Consider the following 10,756-nt stretch of genomic DNA (forward strand, 5'->3'; position numbering starts at 1 on the left):
GAGTCCTTCCTCCTTCCCAAGAGTGGCACAGGCTTGGCTGTGTTCCCTTCAGTGGCCCCAGGACCTCCTCAAAGACAGCTGGGAGTCATCCTCGTTAATGGAAGGTCTCAGAAGCCCATTTTGGGCCCTTGGGGGATACACATACACCAAACTTGGAAAGAAGTTTTTTGAGGAGTGCAGACTTCCACAATGACACAGCCCAAGGGGCCCACCTCAAGGGCACTCCACAAACTTCAGACAAAGGCAGGATGGCCTCCAAAGACCTACAGCTCCAGTTCTATTAGGCCATTGATGCTGTAGAATACTAAGCACCCAGAAAAAAAAAGGATAAATCAGATCCCTGTGTTCTAACAGAAAAAGATGTCCAAATGCATGTCTAGTGATAAAAGCAAGGTGCAGAACTCCCTGTCGGACATGGGTCAGGGAGAACCTCACCTCTCCCCCTTCCCGCCACTGTGCACATGAGTGGAGAAGACCTGCAGCCAACACCTCCCCTCTCTCTCTCCATCCCTGACTCACACTTCCCCAGGAGGACCACCCCTTATGCCATTCTTTCTAGAAGGCAGTGAAGTTAGGAAGGACCCGAGGCCTCCCAGACCTTGAATCGCCTGCTTCCGGGTGTGGCAAGTGCTTGTGCCATCTCTCAGGCCCCTTTCCCCAGGTTTCCTGTCCCCAGATGGGAGACAAGTGGCACAGGGGCAAGAAGAGGTGAATAGATCCGGGCTTCTGTCTCTGCTCCAGCTCCTGCTCCTGCATCAAGGTGTGGGGATCAAACCATCCCTGCCCTGAGCTGTGAGGCTGGCTGTCTCCAATTCAGCGTGCCATCTTGGTCTTACCCGAAGCCAACTGCTCCAATCCAGCTACTACCAGAGATTTGTCAAAAATATGAAAGTGAAAAATATGAGTGATAGGGCAGACTCTAAAAATGATCCTTGATGATCTCTGGCTCCTGGAATTCACAACTTGTGTAACCCTCTCTCCTTAATATAGGCTAGTTTGGGGAATTTTCCAATCAGTAGAATATGGCGAGTGGTGAGATGTTTAGGTTACATTATTTAGTGATCACCATCTTTCTGGCAGACTCCCTCCTGTGCTGACTCTGATGAAGCCAGCTACCCTGTTGAGAACTGCCCACATGGTGAGGAACTGGCCAACAGTGAGTAAGGTTCTGAAGCCCTCAGTCAAGAGCCCACAAGGACCTGCCAACAACCATATGAGCTTGACAGTGGATCCCATCCCAGTCAAGCCTCAGAGGAGTCCCTGCCCAGGAACCTCATTAAGGGCCCAGGGTCTGGAGCTTGACGGCTTGGATTCAAATCCTGCCTCCCTGCTTAACCTCTCTGTGCCTAAGTTCCATAATCTTTAGAATAAAGGTAGAAGTAATACTACCCCATGGCCTTGTGGATTGGAAGAAAAGTTATGACCAACCTATATAGCATATTAAAAAGCAGAGACATTACTTTGCCAACAAAGGTCCATCTAGTCAAAGCTATGGTTTTTCCAGTGGTCATGTATGGATGTGAGAGTTGGACCATAAAGAAAGCTGAGCACTGAAGAATTGATGCTTTTGAACTGTGGTGTTGGAGAAGACTTTTGAGAGTCCCTTGGACAGCAAGGAGATTCAACCAGTTCACCCTAAAGGAAATCAGTCCTGAATATTTATTGAAAGGACTGATTCTGAAGCTGAACTCCAGTACTTTGAGCATCTAATGTGAAGAACTAACTCATTTGAAAAGACCCTGATGCTGGGAAAGATTGGGGGCAGGAGGAGAAGGGGATGACAGAGGATGAGATGGCTGGATGGCATCACCGACTCAATGGACATGAGTTTGAGTAAACTCCGGGAGTTGGTGATGGACAGGGAGGCCTGGCGTGCTGCAGTCCATGAGGTTGCAAAGAGTCAGACATGACTGAGATACTGAACTGACTGAACTGACTGGCCTTGTGGAAAGAACTCAGTGAGTTAAAACTGTACGAGTTTGGTGTCAGTCACTATGTCACGTCCATCTCTTTGTGACCCCATAGACTGCAGCATGCGAGGCTTCCCTATCCTTTACTATCTCCTGGAGTTTGCTCAAGTTCATGTCCATTTAATTGGTGATTCTGCCTAACCATCTCAACCTCTGTCGCTCTCTTTTCCTTTTGTCGTCAATCTTTCCTAGCATTAGGGTCTTTTCCAATGAGTCAGTTCTTCCCATCAGGTGGACAAAGTATTGGAGCTTCAGCTTCAGCATCAATCTTTCAAATGAATATTCAGGGTTGATTTCCTTTAGGATTGACTCGTTGGATCTCCTTGCTGTCCAAAGGACTCTCTAGAGCCTTCTTTAGCACCACAGTTCAAAAGCATCAATTCTTCAGTGCTCAGCCTTCTTTATGGTCCAACTCTCACATCCATACATGACTACTGGAAAAACCATAGCTTTGACTAGATGGACCTTTGTTGGCAAAGTAATATCTCCACTTTTGAATACCCTGTCTAGATTTGTCATAGCTTTCCTTCCAAGGAGCAAGTGTCTTTTAATTTCATGGCTACATTTGTCATCTGCAGTGATTTTGGAGCCAAGAAAATAAAATCTGTCACTGTTTCCATTTTCTTCCCATCTATTTGCCACGAAGTGATGGGACTGGATGCCATGATGTTAGTTTTTTGAATGTTGAGTTTTAAGTCAGCCTTTTCACTCTCCTCTTTCACTTTCATCAAGAAGCTCTTTAGTTCTCTTCACTTTCTGCCATTAGAGTGGTATCATCTGCGTATCTGAGGTTGTTGGTATTTCTCCGAGCAATCTTGATTCCTGCTTGTGATTCATCCAGGCTGGCATTTCGCATGAGGTACTCTGCATGTAAGTTAAATAAACAGAGTGACAATATACAGCGTTGATGTACTCCTTTCCCTATTTGGAACCAGTCTGTTGTTCCATGTAAGGTTTTGTTGCTTCTTGACCCACATACAGATTTCTCAGGAGACAGGTAAAGAGGTCTGCTATTCCTGTCTTTTTAAGAACTTTTCCACAGTTTGTTGTGAACCACACAGTCAAACCCTTTGGTATAATCAGTGAAGCAGAAGTAGTTGTTTTTCTGAAAGTCCCTTGCTTTCTCTATGATCCAACAAAGGCTGGTAATTTAATCTCTGATTTCTTTGCCTTTTCTAAACCCGTCTTGTACATCTGGAAGGTCTTGGTTCACATACTGCTGAAGCCTAGCTTGAAGGATTTTGAGCATAACCTTACTAGAATGTGAAATAAGTGCAGTTGTGCAGTAGTTTGAACATTCTTTGGCATTGTCCTTCTTTGGGATTGGAATGAAAACTGACCTTTTGCAGTCCTGTGGCCACTGCTGAGTTTTCCAAATTTGCTGGCATCTTGAGTGCAGCACTTTAACAGCATCATCTTTTATAATTTGAAATAACTCAGCTGGAATTCCATCATCTCTACTAGCTTTGTTCGTAGTAATGCTTCCTAATGCCCACTTGACTTCATACTGCAGAATGTCTGGCTCTAGGTGAGTGACCACACTATCATGGTTACCTGAGTGATTAAGACCTTTTTAACATAGTTCTTCTGTGTATTCTTGCCACCTCTTCTTAATCTCTTCTGCCTCTGTAGGTCCTTACTATTTCTGTCCTTTATACATGTTTGGTAAGAACCAATTAAGTTTAATACTTGCTGGCTTGTACCTGCTCATGGCCTTGCCTCCAAACTATAGAGAGCAGTTATCCCTAAAGAGCAGTATTAGAATTTTCACATTTGGAGCCATACAGATACATATATATGTTCACTGGAGTATATATATACTCCAGTGAACATTCTATAATTTTGTATTTCAAAAAAATTCTTTTAAAAATTCATACTCGCTTTCTGTTAGGCCCTTCTAAAGCTCAGATTTCCTTCAGGTTCCTATAAATAACAAAAGTCCATGCAAACCAGCTTAAATGGAGGAGTGCTCTTCTCCCCAGGGATCGAACTCAGGTCTCCCGCATCGCAGGCGGATTCTTTACCAGCTGAGCCACCAGGGAAGCCCAAGAATAGTGGAGTGGGCAGCCTATCCCTTCTCCAGCAGATCTTCCCAACTCAGGAATCGAACTGAGGTCTCCTGCATTGCAAGTGGATTCTTTACCATCTGAGCTACCAGGGAATCCATATATATATGTATAGATATTACAATGAACATTTATAATTCTGTATTTCAAAAAATTCTTTTTAAAATCCATACTCGCTTTCTGTGAGGCTTTTCTAAAGATCACATTTCCCTCAGGTGCCTGTAAATAACAAAAATCTATGCAAACCAGCTTAAATGGAGAAAGAGTTACAGGATGGACTCTGAATTGTGACACAAAAGAGGAGGTTAATAAGCATCCAGCAGCCTTGGAGGAAGCGGGGCCGGGGCCAGATAGTGTGACAAGTCACAGCAGACAATGCCTCAGCATCCTCTTTGGCCCATGTGGTCTCTCTTCATGGTAGGAAGTGGTGACCCACACTGTTTACATGACCAGTCATCTCTTTATACAAAAGATAGTGTTTTCCTCAAATACTGGAAACCACTAGAAATCTCTCATTTGAAGAGAAACTTAGCAAGTTCTTTCAGTTGGTGGACTTCACCCTTTTCTCCTTGATACCCTGATCCATATGAGGTTGCTGCTTCTCAGGCATAAAATATCTGAGGTGTAAGAGGGTGGCTCTACCCGGCTGATCCTCTGCCTCAATGTGGGATCTCCGGCAGTATTTGTGGGACCACAGGAATTTGTACTTACAATGCCAGTTAGTGCACCCCACGGTGTAAGTTGAGGGCTTCACTGGTAGCTCAGACATTAAAGAATCTGCCTGCAAAGCGGGAGAGCAGTTTCGATCCCTGAATCAGGAAGACCCCCTGGAGAAGGGACTGGCTGCCCACTCCAGTTTTCTTGCCTGGAGAATCCCATGAACAGAGGGTCCTGGTAGGCACAGTCCCCGCAGTCACAAAGAGTTGGGCACGACTGAGCAACTAACACACACACACAACAGAGTGCGGGTTGTCTGTTGGTATAATCTAACTCAAAGGGACTATGTCCTTCCTTGCTCTGTCTTTGTATAAGTAGCAGTTACAAAGTACAAATTTAAGTCCAACGCAAACTCTTGTGTCTCACTAAGTGATGCTAAAGATTAAAAAAATACCATTCAACTTCAAATTATACCTCACTTAGTAGAAACAGTATCTCCAGTTAGCATAATTATCTAATGAACATTCAAAAGGGAAAATCTAATTACTAGAATCACAGATTCTTTGGGTTGGATGGAAACTCACAGGCCAGTGTGAATGCCCACCCTCTCTCTCCACCTTCCACAGCCCTCAACTGATATGAGAGTCCTCCTTATGATGTCTCTACCAGGTAGAAGATAATCCTGCTTCATGTCTCCATAGAAGCAGCACCTTCTATTTCTAAGTAACTACAGTTTTCGGAATATCTTGACCCTGGTAGGACTAAAAACTGGCTTTCTTATAACTTCTACCCATTGACACATATTTGCCTGGATTTTGTGTCTGGAGCCTCAGAAACCCTTTTCTGCATCCCAAGAGGAGATATCTTCTCTGATTTGAAAAAGAAGCTCCGCCCAGTGACAGATACAGTTGGTTGCCCACCCAACAGCCATCCTTCATTCCTCCTCCTTCCTAGCTAAAAGAACGCCAATACTGTTTGGTTATGAGATGGACAGAAATACTGTTTGGTTATGAGATGGACAGAAATATGTTCAAAGAAAGATATCTCTTCCCCAGCCCCAGGTCTAGTTAGTCTTTGAAACTAAAGAGCTGAAGGGCCAGTAACATGACACAGTCTGGTCAATGAGGTATAAGGGAAATGTGCTAAGGAACTTCTGGAAAAGTGTTTGCTTCCAGATAGAAGGTTAAGATGTTTGAGATGAGCTCCTAGGCTCTGCCTCTCCCCACTTCTCCTTGCCTCAAATGTGGTCGTGTGAAGCCTGATGCTTGGACCCGTGGCAATCATCTTTGCACCATAAGGCGACAAACCTAAGAAGCCAACATGCCAGGGATGCAAAACATAAAAGTAAAAGGAGCCTGGGCCTTGAGTGGTATCATTAAGCCCCTGCTGCTCACCCTGGAGTGGCCTCCCATCCAGACATCTTGTTCTCTGAGATAATCACATTTTATCATCTAACCACTGCTAGCTGAGCTTTCCCTAAAGTGTAAGGAATATGTTTCCACCTGTGATGGCTCACAAGAGCCTCAGGTGTCCAGGCTCCTCTGCTGAGTTTCATATGACATTTCAAGTCCTGACCGCAGCCCTACCATCCTAACCCGTCTCCTCAGCACCATCCCTGTGGTGTGGTGAGGAAAACAACACAGGCCCCCAGTGACAGCCACTCAGGACAGAGCTGTTCCCTCTCTGTCTTCATATCCTCCAACTTCACTTTCTTGGCAACCACCTCACACCTTCAGGTCGCCGTTTGCTACATCACATGACCGTTTTACAGATGCTTTGGCGGGTTCCATCACCTGCAGTCCTCCTGCAAGTTGTCATTTGTACCCAAGTGCTGGGCTTTGCATTGATCTGGTCTCTGTGATGGTCCAGGATGTTTCCTAGGCTGTTACCATTGCTTTGGCTCACCGTACTTTCATCCAGTTTATTAGCTCTCCTCACAGAGCCATGGCAGCCTGGAAGGCTGATCAGCATGCCATCAATGTGCTCACCCACAAAGCTCTAAAAAAAAATCCACTGAATAAGACAGCAACCGGAGACAAATGTAACACAATACTAGCAGTTGGTCTGACAATAACAGACATACCAGTGTCTCCAAAAATACACCAACTCGATACCCATTTGGAGTGAACCTTTTCTGGTGTACTAATATAGCAGAAGGAGGAGAAGGCTTGATTCATCGCACAGGAACCAAAAGTGCTGAGGAAGGAACGGTGATGGGAGGTCAACATATTCCATGGTCGTTATTATGGCAATTATCAGTCTCCCCTACAGTGGTAGCTTGTTAGGTCATGTGCAACAAAACACGAGTTGAAAAAAGTCTGGGAAATTGAAGAGCTTTGCTCTACAAAGCCTGCATTTTATAGAACACGGGCATTTGTTCCATAACAATAGAACACAGCCGTGATTTATAAAGCAAAGCAAAGATACTTGCTCTGCCATCCAATTTTTTTTTTGTTCTAGACATAATCAGCAGATCTGAAATAAGACAAGCTCCTAGATGAAAGCAATTATCTGTAATACCAAGAATGTGAGAGGTAAGAGAAGAAGAAAAAACAAGGAAAAGAAAATTACATTCTGGGGAAGTAACCAAAATAACTGCTTTTGCACTTCCTAAACTATGACTTTTGCTTTTGGAATTTTCTGGAATTAAAAAAAAAATATTTTCCATCTGGATTTGGTTGAATCTGCAAACGTAGAATCTGTGGACATGGAGGGCCAACTGTCTACAATAATGACTGGGTGAATGCAAATCCTCTTCTCTGCATATCTGCTTCAGATACAATCTGAGGGGGGGATTTCTGGTTCCAAGTCCCCAAAAAATTGCCCTCAAAAGCAAAAAGTTATCCAAGACAAACATCCCAGTAACTAACTGTTCAGATATCCCCACAAAGATTGTACCTTTGCAAATTTCTGCCAGCACCACTGCCAACTCCAGCATATTAATCATTACTATACATCTTTGACAATTTGGTGGGAGGAAAATGGCATCTTTTTGTTGCTTTCCTTTGCATTTCTATCTTCATTAATAGACTTTTCCCCCCTTAATCCTCATTTTAAGTAATGTTTCTCTGACTTCCACTGAGAAATTATAAACTCGGTGAGTTGAGCATTCATAAAAGGGATAAGCGCCACGTATTTCTAACTTAATTACTACACCATTAAAATGAGCTCTGCACAACATATCTGGAAGTGGCTTTTGTTTGAGAGACAAGGAAGATGTGTGTGGTTTCTTTTCCAAATCAGACAGCTGAGAGCTTTGCCTGCAGAGCTGTGTCCTAGAAGCACAGACGACCTCTATGCCTCGACCCATCCAGGGTAAAGATTTGCTAAGTGGCTCTTCCCCAGCTTGTGGCAGTTTCCATCCTAATGCTTTAAAGTACTGTCGTCGTTAAGATAAAAAAAACAAGAAACAGTTCTCCAGAATTTTCCTATGGCTAATCCAAGTTATAGTAACACAATAATAGTTTTCACTTGAATAGCCTTTAAGATTCATTTTGAAAACAGCAGTAGCTACCTTGAGAAATATTTATTGAGTTTTCACACCAGTGCACCAGTGGGGGTGCAAAGAAAAATTCTAAAATAGCTACTTATAAAGTTTAAATGAATTTAATTAGACTGTTCAAAATGGGAAAAAAATGCTGAACTATAAACCATTGTAGACATGATTAATTACATTTGCATTATGCGCCAAGTACAAGAATGAGACACCCCCACCCTACGCCTGGCTCCTCCCAGATTCAGAGGTATATGTATTGTTGCCAGCAAGACACCTCCCGGTGGAGGCACACCTAGAGCGTGTCTGCAACCAGAGCAGGGAGAGTCTGATCAAAAGGGGCCCTGTGGCCCCTGCAGACTCATGACTAACCTTACTGATGAGCCAGCCACCCTTCCTTCCTGGGGTTGGTCCCTGAATCCTCCCTGCAGCATTCCCCAGTTAGGTCCCAGCTGTCCCCCACAGCAGGCCTGGCCTTTCATCATTCCCCCCCAGCCTCTCTGCACCCAGACACACTACTGTCTTTGTTCTGTGCTGCCTGACTCTTGCTGCAGTGAAAGTGAAAGTCGCTCAGTCGTGTCCAGCTCTTGCGATCTCATGGACTATACAGTCCATGGAATTCTCCAGGCCAGGATATTGGAGTGCATAGCCGTTCCCTCCACCAGGGGTCTTCCGAACCCAGGGATCGAACTCAGGTCTCCTGCATTGCAGGCAGATTCTTCACCATCTGAGCCACCAGGGAATGTGAGCACTTACCATCACAAAATAAGTGCAGGATGAATGAGTGAATAAACAAAGGCAGAGTGAGCTCCCCTCTGGGGGGCAGAATGACAGACAAGTCAGGATGGCCATGACATAGTCAGTGGGAAAAAGCAGATTTTCAAATGTGTCTAGAGAGGATAATTCAATGTTAAACTGTATAAAAAGTATGGAAGTGAAAAGGAAAAAATTCTGAAAAGATGCCCTACATGTCAACACTTAAAAGGTGAGAAGCTAAGGGTAGATGCAGACAGGACACTCATTTCTTCTCCTAAGAGGCCTCTTTCTTTTTTACTGAGGAATTAACATTTTACTTAGAAACTTCCTGGCAGCCTGGTCCTATGGGAGACCACGACTGAGGTAAACTGGGAAAGTTGAGAACCTGGATCCTCAGCTCCCTCGTAGGAGGTGGACATGGAAGAAGGGAATTGGGAGTGATCAGCAGTGTTTGCCCCATACAGTCCCAGTCATTCAGTGGGCAAATATTTATATCTTTTTCAGTTTTTTTTCTTTATATTGGAGTATAGCTGATTAACAGATATAGTTATGATTGTGATAGTTTCAGGTGGACAGCAAATACTCAACCATACATACCCATGTATCCTTTCTCCCCTAAACTCTCCTCCCATCCAGGCTGCCACGTAACATTAATCAGAGTTCCCTGTGCCATACAGTAGGTCCTTGTGGGTTATCCATTTTAATATAGCAGTGTGTACATGACATTGGACAGTTATTTACTGAGTACCTGCTATGTGCCAGGCATTATTCTTGGTGATGGGCCACAGCAGTGATAAGATAGACAAAATCCTGGATCTCCTAGGGCTTACATTCTAGTGGAAAAAGCCAGGCAGTTTGATAAAATAATAAATTATATAGTATAGTGTATTGGATAAAGAAATAAGGCAGAAATGTAAGGTGTGCCAGGCAGGGTGGGATTGTTTCCAAACAGAGTGGCCTAGGAACACATCCAGGACAGGAGATTTGACGGATGAACGGAGCTTATTGGGAGGCCACATGGGGATGGGGCTTCTGCAGGTGCGGGAACAGCAGGTGTGGTCCTGGCACGTCTGGGCAGAGTAAGTATACAGTCAGGAAACTGAAGGCCAAGGTACCAGGGGCCTTGCAGGGTGACATGGTATGTGAGTATTCAGGAAATCAGGGACCATCCTGGAGGGTCAGAGCAAAGAAATGACAGAGTTTAATTTACATTTTTAGACAACTTTATTAAGATATAATTTACATATAGCTTAATTCATCCATTTACATTATGTAATTCAGTGATTTTTAGTATATTAACAGGATCATTCAACCATCACCATTATCCCGTTTCTAAAGATTGTCATGCCCTTCTCTCCCCAAAAAAGTGCATACCTGTTAGCAGTCACCCTCTAGTCCCCCTTCCTCCAACCACATGCAACCACAATCTCTTCTGTCTCTATGGATTAGCCTATTCTGGACATTTTATACAACTGGAATCTTATAATATGTGGCTAGCCTCTTTCATTTAGCATAGAGTCTTCAAGGTTCATACATGTTGTAGCCAGTATGAGTACTTCATTCCTTTTTATTGTCAAATAATGTTCCATTGTAAGGATATACCACACTTTGTTTATCTATTCCCCAGCTGGTGGATATTTGGGTGGTTTCCTCTTTTGGCTACTATAAATAATGCTACTGTGAACATTTATAAGACTTTATGTAGACATATGTTTTCAGTTACGGAGAAGGCAATGGCAACCCACTCCAGTGCTCTTGCCTGGAAAACCCCATGGATGGAGGAGCCTGGTAGGCTGCAGTCCATGGGGTCGCTA

The 10,756-nt window shown here is 43.9% G+C and overlaps 1 long non-coding RNA gene across 1 annotated transcript in view; it reads left to right on the forward strand.

Annotated features, from left to right (window-relative positions):
- Window positions 1–10,756, forward strand: part of LOC110151912 (uncharacterized) — a 141,780-nt gene that overhangs the window by 27,356 nt on the left and 103,668 nt on the right. Inside the window, exon 4 of the long non-coding RNA XR_011483733.1 lies at window positions 7,154–7,227. This is a non-coding gene — a long non-coding RNA (uncharacterized lncRNA). The remainder of the gene's footprint in view (window positions 1–7,153; window positions 7,228–10,756) is intronic.

This window comes from Odocoileus virginianus, chromosome 26 (genome assembly GCF_023699985.2).
Source record: "Odocoileus virginianus isolate 20LAN1187 ecotype Illinois chromosome 26, Ovbor_1.2, whole genome shotgun sequence".
Taxonomy (NCBI): Eukaryota; Metazoa; Chordata; class Mammalia; order Artiodactyla; family Cervidae; genus Odocoileus; species Odocoileus virginianus.